Here is an 11617-nt window from a genome sequence, read left to right on the forward strand (position 1 = left end):
AATGGAGGACCCACATATCAGGGAGACAAGCAAAAAACAATAATGCCATGGCAAAAAAAATGAAGTGAAACTTTCTGTTGCATGCCTGGAGGAGGAATTTGGCACAACAGCACTATGCCAGAGCTGCTCTTACAGGCAACATATCAAAGGACATGCCCCAGAGTAAGAAGTGGATAAAAGAAGGGGAACAGAAAATTTTGCTAATGATATCCAGTTGTTCAGGTAAAGATTAGCATCCTCTGGAAAACAGAGCCCTTACAGTCCTCTGAATATTGAGCAGGAAATGCCAAATAAAACCAAAGGGGATAAATGCAAAGTGATGCACATGCAGGAAGTTATCCCAGCTTTATTTGAACAGCAAATGCCTCTGGACTGACCACCATCTCCCAGGAGAGCATCAGGGTTATGGCAGACCATGCAAAGAGGAAACCACAACTCCACAAAGCTAATCCAGCATCAGGAATAACTGGGGAGCAGAGCAGGGAATGAAGCTGAACCTTTGCACACTTGTGCAAATGCACTACAGCATGAACACAGCTTGGAGTTTGGGTTCTGTCCCCCTCTTACAGCAGGATGCAGGGAATGTTAAAGCCCAGACCAGGCTGAGATTTAACTGCACACATTCACAGCAAAGCCTCCCAAGAGCCATTAAATACGTGGCTGTCCTGGACAGGAGCCGTTCCCCTGGCACCCGCAGGCACAGGGGAAGCATTTCCAGTTTGCCATCGGCAGCTCCGGAGCTGTTGCACGCCCTTGCCAGGAGCTCTACTGTCAGCACCAGCTCTTATGATGCCAAATGCCCAAAACCTGGAAATCCCACCAAAAGAAGAAGGGAGCAGCCTGCACAGAGCATGTTGGTGCTGTCTCCATCGCCTGCATTAGTGAGGTTTTTGTGTAGTTGCTGCCAGCACCAGGTTTGGTGCCCAAATATCACACCCAGCTCAGCAGTGGCCACAATTGCATCAAAGCCAACTCAACCAGCAGCAAATGTTTGCAAAAAAAAAAAAAAAAAAAAAAAATCACTTCAAGGGAGAAAAAATTCACTTCTGCCCAGTTTAAAGGCATGCCTGGGGGGGAAGGCAGCAGGAACCAGAGCACTGCAGACAATGGTGTTTCCAAGAAAGCTGTTTCTGCACACACTAATTAGGCATGAATTGATCCTTGGAGTGATTAAAACAGAGATTTGCATTTGCTGCTTTCTCTCCCCAAAATAAACCTGGTTTCAGACAATTTTGCAACCCAGGATCAGTCCAGAGACTGCACCCCAATATTTAGTAGGGCTGTTTTGTTTCAGGAGAGCTCTGCAAGTTGGCAGAGGTAGGTAGGCAGAGGAACATGAACCAACATGCCAAGAACTCCCTGCAAGGCCTGTGATTTTGTACTAAAACTGAATCACAAGGATCAAAATAGTAACATGAAACTTCAATGGGGTCAGGAGATTTCTGCCTCTGCTGTGGTATGCTGAGGAGGAAAGATTTGAATTGTACAATGAACATGTCCAATAAAGCACTGAAATTTCATGGGCAATCAACCATACCAGCCTGAAAGCTACTCAGTTCTAACACAAGTAAACATTTTGCAGGAATATGTTTCCTTTCCTTACTTGTTTTAAAAAATTCTTACCTGCATTCTCTGGGGTGACAGAACTTTAACAGGCCACAGTGCCATTCCTGTGAAGCTTCACTTTGTGCTTTGCACAAAGGCTGTTTGCATACTAAAGAAAAGCTGGAGAGGCACCACGCTCACATCACAGCAATCAAAGACGCAGCTAAAGCTCTCCTGAAGGATTACTCACATACCTGCTACAGGCATAGGATACATAAAGAAATTAAGATCCACTCAGTACCAACATCCCACCCAAATCCACCTGCCTGCAGGTACCCAGGTAATGGAAACATGTCTCTAAGCTGGCAGCTTCTTGGCACAAAAGAAAGCACTTAAGTCACTATTCATCTTGTCATAATTTGATGCTTGTACCTAGGCCAAAATCCCTAAACCAGGCTATTTGCAAATGTTAAGTCCAGTAGCTTGGTATGTTTCTCTTCCCCAGACTGGGATAAGCATTAACCAGCTCAGGAAAAGAATTAAAACATACTCATAAAATTTCCAGGTTCTGGTTTTTAGCCTCTATTACTGAATTTACAAGCCTCTATTACTGAATTTTGAATTTGAGCACTGAGTGTTCAAGCACATTTTGGAGAAGGGTGGAACACCCCCAGCCCTTCTTTACTCTGCCTCTTCAATGGGCTTTGGGCAGCATCACAACACATCCTCCACCACAGCAGATTCTTATTTGAATGTAACCCTTCCACTGCTGTTATACTGCTGCAGGGATATTTTTTAGCTCTGCACAGCAGAATATTTCTTTGCCCCTGGGATCACCCAGATTTGCACACACTCAGACACTTGGGATCAAGGCTTTTGGTCTGATTGCTCCTGACCACCATCACCCAAAATGAAAATACTGTGCTTCGGGGGTGAAAATACTTTCTAGAAATTTAGAATGATCAGCCTGGCCTTGAAAGTTAGACAGTGCTTTCGAGCAGTGGAAGGTATTTGATGATGGGGGATGCTGCCTCACACCATAGGCCCCAAACCCCCTCTGACCAGCTATTTAACCTGGGGTATTTCAACAGCTGTCCTTGGCAGAATCTTCCTGAGGTTGCCTGAAGTCCCCAAAAGGACGTAAAATATTTGTAGTAATTCCCCGAACAAACCCAAGAGGCTTCCTCGAAGCAGAGCCCTCAGCTCTGTTGACTTGTGTTTTTAAAAGGTAATATAAATTCCACTTACGCTGGTTTGTTTTGATGTTGAAAATTGGTCTCCATAGACATGGTTGAAATCATGCCCTGCAGCTCCGAGGCTGGAGCCAACAACCACACAGCCCTTTGCCAGTGCAGAGCTCAGGAGGCTTTAGAGGTGTAAATGCCATCCCACCCAGCACAGCAGCACCAGGAGAGTGCAGGGAAAGAGACAGGGTGCCCCATCCCACAGGGAAAGCCCATACTTGTGGCCACCCAGGCACTGGGAGAAGTCTGTGGGGTTCCCCCCACCGAGAAGTCTGTGGGGTTCACCCTCGACCCATTGCTTGCACATTTCCTTCACCAGGTACAAGCCTTAAAGAGTACATGGGAAGCCTAAAATATTAATTTTTGTTCATTTTTAAAGCCTCATTGCCCTGTAGGAGCTCCCTTGAAAACTGACATGCAGCTAGGACCACAGTGGTGTTTGCCAAGCAGAAACAGCAATAAAAAGAAATCAGGGTGAGACAATCAGGGGGAATATATGGAGAAACAACAAGTCGAGGTTTTTATATGGAAATTTATATCGAGGGTAACATTCCTGTCTAACACAAGCATTTTAATACTTCCGGATTAAAGCCTCAAGCCAAAATCCAGTGAGGTCTGATGTTACGATAGTGTTTAAGCTCAGGGATGCTGAACGTTTTGCAAGAGCTACAGGTTTTCCCAGTGCCAAAAACCATGCAGAAGAACAACAAAAAAGCTTTTAATTCTGCCCTAATGACACCTCCACACTGTCCCAGCACAGAGCAATGGCAGAGCAGAAACGAGTCCTGAGGCACCAAAATGCCCAAGTGGATTTGAACACAGAGGTGCTGTGGAACCTGCCCACTCCATCCCCAAAAAAGGCAGGGAATGGCCTGTATTTGGGAAAGCATTATTTCCATGACACTGTTGTCTTCCCTTCTGCAGCTCTAAGGCTGCTTCAGCCACCTCCTGCACCACCCTGGGGTGGTTTTGCAGCGCTCCCTAGCACCGCAAATCGCAGGCAGCAAGGAGGAATTCCCTGAAAAGCTGGCTCAGGCTGGGATAAGGCACAGGATGGCCTGGTTGAGGGGGATATCAGGCCGAGATCAAACCAGGAGATGTTGCCCAGGTCAGCAGTGCAGCAAGCGTGAGCCCACGAGCGATAAAGTGTTCAGAACAGCTTGTCCCGGAGCTGCTGCTGCTGCTCTGCGGCTGCCAAGGCCCATTTCTGCTTGGTTTATGCACCATGCCAATTCCTCCCCTATAAGATTAAGCTGCCTTGAGGCAATTTCAACTTACACATCTGATATTTGGAGCATTTGCTATGCTCTGCAGCTCAGGAGCCGGCACAGCCCCTGCGCTGCCACTTCCCCTTTTCACCTCACGTCACCTTTCGCAAAGGCACTTACTCCCATTTAAGGGCTAACATTTTTCTGAAGAGCAGGACAGAACCATTCAGTGCCATAGAGATCAACACTTCAGAGGCCTCAACCTGACAGTAAAGAGTACAGGACCTGTTCACTTGGATATATCCATCATCCTGGAGAAGAGTTTCCCCCTCTTAAGACTGTTCAGAGCTCATGAAATCCATTAATTAATCACAAATACCGAATCTAGAAACAAATAAACGCTGTTTGAAGCCTAAAAGCTTGGTTTCAAGACCATTCTGAGTGGTTCCAAGTTAAAAAGGCAGATACCCAATTAAAAATATTCAATAATCTTGAAAGTCTCCAAATTCCTTATTTGTTTATTTATCCAACTACACATGAATAATTTTAGTCTAGCACAGGCCTGTTTGGGTGCCAGATCATGTTTGCAAGTCTGCCCTGTGAAAGGGAAATGTACAGTTGAACTTGGATGCTATGCAAGTATCAGCCAGCTATTAGCAGTGATTGCTAAACAATTTTTCCAAAAATTAGATCAAACAAAGCTCAATGCCTGTGGTTGTTGCTGGTTACCTCTGTGAGGAAAACAGTTACTAATACAAAACTGGTTGGGCTCAAATTATAAATGCAATTAAAATGCTGCATTTATCTTGCTAGAACAGTAACTCTACTTTATAGAGATCTTTTTTCCCAGCATTAAATCCAATTTCTGTATACACCAACAAGAGGGACAGACCTAAAGGGACACTTGTGTGCACAGGAACCATGATCATCTTGATTCAGCTCAAAAAACACCAGAAAATTTTACAGATGCATCTCCAAAACCATTGGTTAAACCATTCAGATGAAACAGTTGTGTAACAGAGTTATAAAGAAGACCATGGAAAAGAGGAGAGAAACTTCCTGAGGGTTTGGCATTGTTACTATTAGTGATGGCTGAATTCATTTTGCCTCATTTCCAATGCAGTCAGATATTCAAATAAAACTTGAACACCATCTGTTTGCCATGATCCAGAGACAACAAGGGTTGGAGACCAGGAATCATGATGATGGCAATAGTCATACACAGGTTTTGCCTACCAGACCCAGTCTGGGACCTGTGAGAAAGGCTCTACCTGGAACAAGGGAAAAAGTTTCCTCTAAATGCAAACCCATTTCTAACTGAATCAGCATTGGATGTGTGGAAAGAATATATTTACAAGGGAAAAGATTTTACAAGAAAATTTTGCAAATGTAATCAATTCCTACATGGAAAGAGTCTCTGAATAGCAGGGCAGAAAGCACTGGCTTTACAGAAACCGGGCAAAAATGGTTTGCAAAACCTCTGCACCTCAGTCTGTGCTATAATTATACAGCTCATTAGTTTAATCACTAACAACTCCAGACTCTTCATGCTGAAATCAAGAGCGTTGTTTCTCTGATCTGGGAAGCTCTCAGAAATATTTTTTTTTTTAAAGCTGAACTTTTTTAGAAGGCTGACAAAACCAGGAATATTAAAGTTCTATATATTCAGGAACTGAAGTAAATCAACTAAATAAACATCCAAAAAAAGTACCAAGAAAAGCCCTAGAGTAAACTTAATTGTGATAACTGAGTTTAATGATGTTAAATGGCAAAGCTCATCATAAAAAAATTACAACTGAAACTTCCCCCCAGTATTACTTAGGGCAGGTTTCACTCTACTCAACTCGGACAACAGGAACAGGATTCACAATTCATTTAGTCAAGGAAAACCTGTGGGGAGCAGGAGGGCTGAGGAAGCATATCCATAATTAACTCCACTTGGAGGCACAGTTATGATATAAGTGTGCACTAATCCTTCATCTTCCTTCCCTCAAATATTTGTGCTCCTAAATTTGTAGCCAAGATTTGCACATTTCCCTGAATGAGAATAAATCTGTGCAAGGCTTTGCTCTGACATTTGCTTAGTATTAAGCCCGCTCGGTCCCAGGCAAAAGCAGCCCAAGTTGGCACACAGGGTGTCCCAGCCCCTCCTTCTGCTAGCAGCAGCACGGGCCAGGGGACACAGGCAGGCTCCTCAGGAATTCAGGGATTGCAGCACGGCCATGCCAAGCTCCAAGGCACAGCCCAGGAGGTGCCATGGGCAGGTTATAGAAGGGAAAGCCCCTTCAGGAAGTCAATTAACTCCCACCCAGTTAAAGGCAGGTGCTGAACAGACCCCAAATTGCCACAAAAGCACCCTCAGCAGTATTTCACTGCAATCCTCAAAAGCATATTCCCTCTTGCATGTAACCAAGGCCACTGGTGCTCAGGGCCAGCCCTGGCCAGCGATCCCAATGCAGAAGCCAACAAACCCCAAACCTTGCAGAGTCAGCCAAGAAATTGGGTTTTATTCCAGCTCAGCCACTCAGGGCCAGAAGCTCACAAACCTCAGAGGCTCCCAAGCCTCAGAGGCTTCAAATTCTTCCCAGGGTTAACAAATCAGCCCTGGCCTCAAAATTTTATGGCATGGCAAGTGAAGAGAGGATTTTCTTGGCATTGCTTTTTTTTTTTTGCACAGCCTCCTTAGAGGTTGTGAATTTGCTGGTGCCCATCAGCATCTTGCACTGCACCCCTGTTATAGTAGAAATTGCTTTGCAAGTCCAGCCACGTGCCACTGCTCTCAAAAGTATCAGGGTCAGGAAGAAAATACAAGATTTACAGATGAGAGATCTTTTTTCTGCCCATGGCAGGCACAGAATTACATCTGCTTGAGGATTTCACAAGTAGAAACTACCCAGCAATTGCTTGGAATTGGAAAATAGGTACAATCCTAAAGGAAAAAAGTCACTGAGGGAAGATTCATCAAAGAGCTCATAGTTAATGATACCCTGGATATTGCTGACCTGGCTTTGTGTTTCTATTTGCCTGTACACACAACCATTTTTAATATCCTGAAAACACCAATAACAAAAAAATCATTTATTAAAAGGGTTTTTTCAGAACTGTGTTGGAACCTCTGAAGCCAGAAGGATAGAGTATCACCTGTCCTGGGAATAATATGCTGGGAGTTGTTGATAAAGATCATTCCAGTGACATAGCTAAAGACCAGGGTGTACCACTGAGAAACTCCTGATTTCCTTCAGATGCTCTTTCCACACAAACACTTACAAACAGCTTAAAAAGATCAGGTTTGGGATGCTCTGAAGACAACACCTGAAAAAAGATCAAGGCCAAATATACAGTATGAAGTTATGAGACAATAAAATAAATTAAAGGTTGCAGCTGAATCACTGAACTGTTACCAGCTGTGAAGCAAATACCTGTCACTGGGAGCAGCTGCTACTACCCTATAAAAATTTTATATGTTCTGCACATTTCAGACCCCAAAACAGGGCTGACTATAGTTTTAAAAGGCAGATACCCCATTAATATAAACAATTACTACTCTTCTCCTACTTTTACTAATACTGACATTTTTCAAGCCAGTTGCAACTTGTGCAGGTAACTGTGTGAATTAAACACCACAATCTGAATTCTTTACCAACTTTTCTTTCAACAACGCAGCAATATGTAAGTATAGCTCTAGTAAGTGTTGATGAGATTTATAACTGGGTCCTGACTATAAATCATATTTTTATCATCCTCAGAAACTTTTTATTGCTGTTTTCGTCCTTCATTTTATATGTCATATCTCCTCTCATCAGGAGGACCTATATCAAGGTGTAGCTCTTACTTCATACCCCAAAAAATAATACAGATTTTTATTCCCCAAGGAAAAAAGAAAAATAATGGAAACATTTAGGGATTCCAAGGAGTCATTTTGAGGAAATAACTATTTGCATTCATGGTAAAATTTCAAACCTCCATACAAAGAGCTTGACCCAGCCCTGGTGAAGCCAGTGACATTTGTCATAGCAAGAGAATGGAGCCAAACACACTGGAAATGGATCATGGGTTGACAAACTGCTTCATCATTGCCTCTTAATTTAAGCTTAGACCTCCTTTACAAGTGGTTGAGAACAGCAAAAAAAAAAACTCCATATCAATCACCAGATGCACACAGTTCCCAACTCCTCTTTATAGTTTTGCTTTGAAATTGAGGACAAAAATGCAAAGCACCATGCCAAAGGGGAACAGCCATGATCCACAGGACTTGGAGCTGCAAGGCTGCTGCTTTATTTCAAGTGTGCTGTCCACCACACTCTGAACTGCTGCAAGTTCAGACTTCATCAACATCCAACTTCTAACAAGATTTCAAAGGCTTTTTCCTGGAGTTTCTCAGAGAGCAAAGGAAAAAAAAAAAAGGATTCAGTGGCTGAGATGCTTTAACGATGGACAAGTGTGGTCAAACAAACCTCTCCTGTCTTTCTCCACTATCTGGACCTTTCTGCTTGGCACCTCCAGTAGCCTGGTGATTTCCAGAGCTTTGTTCTTTGTTAGAGAGGCTCTATGAATCACTGTCTTGCTTTTGCTTCTCTTACTTAAAAATGCCTCTTAAAATTAACACACTAAGTTAAAAAAAAAAAAGCCCAAGCAACCACTAAATTTCAAAATGTTGCATTCACAGGTAAATAATCACAACTTTTCAACTTGGGGTTTGAAGAGTTCCAAATTCACCTTTTTGGACTGATTTTGTGCCATCACCCAACTGCAGATCAATCACACTTTGCCCTTCAATCACTCAAGGAATTCAGGGCCTTGGGTCATTTCAGACCTTATATTCCTTGGTATGTACCACAATTCCCATCATATACATTTAATATTAGAGCTTTGGCTCTTCACAGCCAACGAAGAACAGGGTGACACAGAGGAGACCTGAGCAGTGCTGAGCCTTCAAATGGGATTTTTTGAGTGTTTTCTAGACTACAAATCATTTTAACTTGGGCTCCCAAAAACTGACTTGACAGAAAGCAAGCACACACATCAGGAAGCTTAGTGCATTACACATGATGTTCACTTACATTTTTTACACTACAGGTCAAAGTCATTTGTAGTGTTAGAAGTGGTGCTAATTCAGTTTAGAAAACAGGAATCTGAACATCACCCCACACATGTAGAGTGCTGTTGCATTTAGCTTTGCTCAACTCCTTTGTTAAAGGCACAGCATTGAACGATCAGAGTTCACAGAAATGCCTAAAAAGGTTTAAAAAATCTTACCTCTAGGTGCCCCTCTTTAATTAATTAATTTAGGGTCTCTTCAGACCCTCTCCACTCTCATTGCAAAAGGAAGACAAAAAGGAAGAGCATTGTCCATAGTAAATTCTGTAAAATTTTACTATTTCTGTAGATCTATCTCTTTGCTTCAAATAAAAAATACTTTCTGTGCCAATCACTCACCCATGCAAATTAAGAGTTGACATGAAAACCAAGCCGTTGTTTTCTATTACTCCCTAAATATTCAGGTTAGCCTTGGAAGTTTCCAAGCGAGCCACGGAGGAGTTGCGTGGGCAGAAGCTGCGCCCTACAGGCACCACCAGGAAACAGCCAGAAGGAGCCTGAACCGCGCCGGGCGCAGCACAGCCCGTACTCAGCTCACCAGTGCCACCGTATGGCAGAGGGTTATTTTCAATGAAGACGCACCAAATCACGCATTTTAGGGTTTTACTCTGCCCAGAGAGCTTCCTGCCAGCGTGGGCACGGTATTCTCAATTTCTGTACTACAGAAAAGCCAGGGCATGGTGAAGACCCCCCGAGAAAAGGGGGGACTTAAAATGTGATGTTTCACACTGCCTTGAACACTTGTTATTCTGTGAAATGGCTGAAAAAAAAAGTAACTCTCACTGTGGTTGCTCATCCTTCTGATTTTCTGGTGAAGCCAGTGTTCCAGGCCCATCTACTAATTTCTTCCCTCTGTCCAATGCCAGGAGCAGCCCCCAGCACACACCTGACCCCCAGCTCAACATCCACTGCCAAAGTATACTAACCACTTCAAATAAAGCACATTTACTTCAAAGACATGCTGCCAATAAAAGAAACACTTGCAGAATCTCACATGTTACAACAAAAAGGTCTATGTATTTAATAAGTAAATATATACAAGCAGAACATCCACGTGGTACCTGTCCCACTGACCTGGAACATTCCTGGTTCCTGGGGAGTTGGTGAAAGAGAAAGCAACTCAATAAAGTATAAAACACAAAGGTAACACCTTTAAAGGGACAGAGTTTGTTAGAGGGAAGAGTTTTCCTTTCATTAGGTAGAAATGCACATTAATACAATCTTGCAGCACATGTACGTAATTATTTCAGCACAATCTAGACTAAGCAAAGGAAATCAAGTGGTTGTAAGTGTCAAAGAACCCAAATCCACAGCTCCCAGAAAGCAGAGTACATGGTCAAGGACATTTAAAACTCCTGGAAAGAACAACATAGAGGCTGTGTATCTGAGTAAATGGAGGGGTTCCAGTTAGACTATATAACCCCTGCCCACTACCCTGCAGAACTGCCCTTGCCAGCTCACAGAACAGGTTTGAGTCAGATCCCCAGCATAGCTACAAGGTCCCTGCAGCTGAATACAGAAGTTTCCACTACAGCCCCTCATTATCAGAGGCTGCTCCCACCCTTTGCATCTGCTGAGCCTGTTTTGACCTGCCAGAAGTTCCAATTGCCCAGGTCTAAGTTTTTCCTTCATGTAAAACACCTAAAATCTGGCCTATGGAGACACATTACATCCCATACACCAGCAGGAAGGCTTGGTTGAACCCAGTTTATTGATTTATAAGATGCTTTAACTCTCAAGATAATAAATAGGACAAAAGAGAGGTCAAGAAAACATGAAGGAGTTGACTCCACAAGGTCAAGTAAGGATCTCATATTTTCTTTAGTGTTATGCTTCTGTCGTCTCCTACCACAAGGAGGAAAAAAAAAGCAACCACTTTCCTGAAGTCCTTCACTAAGTTTAGGCTGCACAGCAATAAAAATTAGGAATCAAATGGTTTCAAAGTTTGCTGCTGAAGTGAAAAAAAAAGATGATACCTTATGTGTCTATTACACTGTGGGCATGACACACAGGCTTTATATACACATACACTTTGACTACTGACACATCCAAATAAATCTTCTGGAAAATAAAGTTTGCTCTGACAATGAAACCCTCTGCCTTACTTGCTCCTTATAGAGTGCAAAAATAAAATGTAAAAAAAACCCAACACACCAGCTCACTTTAGAAACCACAGCACTGGTTTGGGAAAGGGGATTTGCATTTTCAACTCTTTTTCATGTGTTCAAGCAGCCCCATAAGACAAATGGTTGCAGAAATCTCCAACTTACTTGGCAGGACAGCACAGCTTGGGATGAGCACAGGCTTCAGTTTACTCACCTACACCTTCTGCTTGAATCCACCTTCCATTCCCAGGGAATACTGCCATTTCACATCTGCTCAGGGAGCAGAGCAGCACAGAGCTCTCAGGAACCTGGGGGAGAAAGGAAGGAGGGGTGGTGCTGCCCTAAAATCGGATGAGACACAGACCAGACATTGTGATTGCACAGTTCACCCACATGAGTTTTCTGAAGAACACTGAGA

The 11617-nt window shown here is 43.2% G+C and overlaps 1 long non-coding RNA gene across 2 annotated transcripts in view; it reads right to left on the reverse strand.

Moving 5' to 3' along the window:
* Positions 1-11555, reverse strand: part of LOC137471683 (uncharacterized) — a 34670-nt gene extending 23115 nt beyond the window's left edge. For both annotated transcript variants that reach the window (XR_010997780.1, XR_010997779.1), the window contains exon 1: positions 11365-11555. This is a non-coding gene — a long non-coding RNA (uncharacterized lncRNA). The remainder of the gene's footprint in view (positions 1-11364) is intronic.
* Between the last annotated feature and the right edge of the window lie 62 nt (positions 11556-11617).

This window comes from Anomalospiza imberbis, chromosome 3 (genome assembly GCF_031753505.1).
Source record: "Anomalospiza imberbis isolate Cuckoo-Finch-1a 21T00152 chromosome 3, ASM3175350v1, whole genome shotgun sequence".
NCBI classification, from domain to species: Eukaryota; Metazoa; Chordata; class Aves; order Passeriformes; family Viduidae; genus Anomalospiza; species Anomalospiza imberbis.